The sequence below is a fragment of the Portunus trituberculatus genome, chromosome 37 (genome assembly GCF_017591435.1).
Source record: "Portunus trituberculatus isolate SZX2019 chromosome 37, ASM1759143v1, whole genome shotgun sequence".
Lineage (NCBI taxonomy): Eukaryota > Metazoa > Arthropoda > Malacostraca > Decapoda > Portunidae > Portunus > Portunus trituberculatus.
The window spans coordinates 17,389,042-17,391,541 of record NC_059291.1 but is presented as its reverse complement, the minus strand read 5'-3'; the positions used below and the strand labels follow the sequence as shown (position 1 = coordinate 17,391,541).

At 39.8% G+C, this 2,500-nt stretch overlaps 1 protein-coding gene across 8 annotated transcripts in view; it reads left to right on the top strand.

Moving 5' to 3' along the window:
• The window catches only part of LOC123513850 (serine/arginine repetitive matrix protein 2-like), a 146,395-nt gene that overhangs the window by 25,420 nt on the left and 118,475 nt on the right, over window positions 1–2,500 (top strand). The window contains exon 2 of one of the 8 annotated variants that reach the window (XM_045271262.1): window positions 1,158–1,266. The exons of the other annotated variants lie outside the window; for them this stretch is intronic. The gene's annotated coding sequence lies outside the window, so the exon portion shown is untranslated. The remainder of the gene's footprint in view (window positions 1–1,157; window positions 1,267–2,500) is intronic. 8 annotated transcript variants of the gene reach the window in all.

The window sequence follows — 2,500 nt, the reverse complement described above, 5'->3', positions numbered from 1 at the left end:
ATCGAGGAGTTGTGACCTTGTTGTCCCGGTGTGTGGTGTGCGCCTGGTCTCAGACCTATCCCAAGATCGGAAATAATGAGCTCTGAGCTCGCTCCGTAGGGTAACGTCTGGCTGTCTCGTCAGAGACTGCAGCAGATCAAACAGTGAACACACACACACACACACACACAAATGCACACACGCACACACACAAATGCACACACACACACACACACACACACACACACATACCCATACGAAATCTAGGAAAGATATTTGCATCTTGAGGGAAAAAAAAACAAAGTAAGAGAAGGGAGAAAAAAAATGAAACAAAAAAAAAATATGTAAATGGTTTAGATTAATGATGAAGTTAATCCGTCCCTGAAAGAAAGGATAGAGTGCTGAAAAAGATACTTGATGAGAGGGGAAACAAAGGTAGAAACAGGTGTAGACAAGCCAACGGAAGAATTGTCAGCCGTCCCAAGGTAGTCTCCTGTACCTTGCGTGATCGTTGCAGGTAATCTCACTCACCTGTCTTTTGGTAATTAAGGTGATGGATGGGGAACCTCGAAGGGCGCGGCCAGGTAAGAGTGCTGCCCCTTGCTATCAATCTCTGTCACCTGAACCTGACCAGCACACACACACACACACACACACACACACACACACACACACACACACACACAAAAAAAAAGATACATTATAAATTTTAAAACCTTCCACGCATTACTGTCTCGCAACCCACACTTAAGTCTTGGTGTAATATCAGCCTCAAGGTCATTCACTATTGACGTACAGGTTGAGATGGATGACACACACGAGCATGCGAATACCTGCAAGGAAGTATAGCAGCATACCAGCATAACAACACAACCACCACTGTTGCTGATGCATAACTGAATCCAAGGCCTGAGAATAATAATTAAAGGAGACGTATTCTAAAGACTGTGTTCAGGCTTACATTCAATTATGACTAATTATAAAAAAAAAAATCAATGCAACGAAGTGAGTTTATGAATTTCGTAGCTTTTTTTTTCTTTAGCTCTGCTTGTCGATAAGAAATGTTGCAACATATTAGGGAAAAGAAAAAATATTTGTTATTGCCATTCCAACTACATAGAGTTCAAATTTACTTTCATCCTGTTTTCATTGTTTCTAAGTTTGTTAACGTTTCTCAGGCATAGCGAGGAAGAGTTCAGCTTGCTGGATGTCCATTTGACCTTCGTTCGAGTCTCACTCATGGCGGACAACTGAAACTATATTTTTCCAGCTTTTTTTTTCCAACAGGTGAGTGGCATGATCAGCAGTTTTATAAGTGGCGCAAATGTGATTGATCTTGTGTCGCAAATTGAGGGTTGAATAACAAGTAAAATATAGGGTCAAATATCAAAGAACATCCTTGGTTTTCTACCTGCCTAAAAGAGTTTCTATGAAGTTAAACGTTTTGCGGCGTCTCCGCCAGTTTTTCGAATCCAACCCCTTCCCTATGCTGGTAACTACAGGAGGCTTATTCTTCTTTGTGTGGAGCACCTTCACACGTATGTGGGGATTCCAGTTATACTACTAATTTAGACAGGATGGAATCAAGAGCATTTCGTCTTAGCAATTTCATTTCTTGTAATTAATTGTCTTTAGTATTTCTCTCATCACTTCTATGTTTAAACCCTTGCTTTCTTCTACCGCCATTTTTCATATTAAATGCTCTCCTGATGTTGTTAAGAGCATGCCCCTCGTCCTCTCGATATCTTTATGTACAACACTTTCTACTTTAGCTTTCTTCTGTTTTATCCACCTCTCTAAAGCGAAAGTCAAACATTATATTATTCATGCATTCCTTTCTATGGTAAATTCTGAAACTTTGAGCGTGTTTCTGTATTTCCACCTTCTTATGACTCTTTCAAGGAAGTTTGGAGACATTTATCATCTATTATTTGATTCTCTATTTAAATTATCTTTGGGAACTAGCACCCAAGTCGATTATTTTTATCCTTGCCCAATGGCCTTTACATAAAAAATGAGAAAAGTTATTGAATTTGCTCTCTCTCTCTCTCTCTCTCTCTCTCTCTCTCTCTCTCTCTCTCTCTCTCTCTCTCTCTCTCTCTCTCTCTCTCTCTCTCTCTCTCTCTCTCTCTCTCTCTCTCTCTCTCTCTCTCTCTCTCTCTCTCTCTCTCTCTCTCTCTCTCTCTCTCTCTCTCTCTCTCTCTCTCTCTTTAGGCTTTTACAGCAAGATAACCTCCAACGTGAAATAGTCGAAATGGTCTGCAATCGCATTGAAATATATCGAATTTTAAGAATTCCACTTCTATCAAAAAGTCATCAATTAATACTATAATTCAAGAAACATAACTGGCATGGCTGGCATAGCATCCACCACCGAGCACAGCAGCGTATTCTTTTGTTATTTACTTCAAAGTGTTTCTTGAACCAATCTTGCATACAAGTGTGTAGTTCCTGCTAAGTAACCTGGGATTACGAAAACAAAGGTAGAAAAATGTAATATCTATTTTTTCTTGTCTTCCCC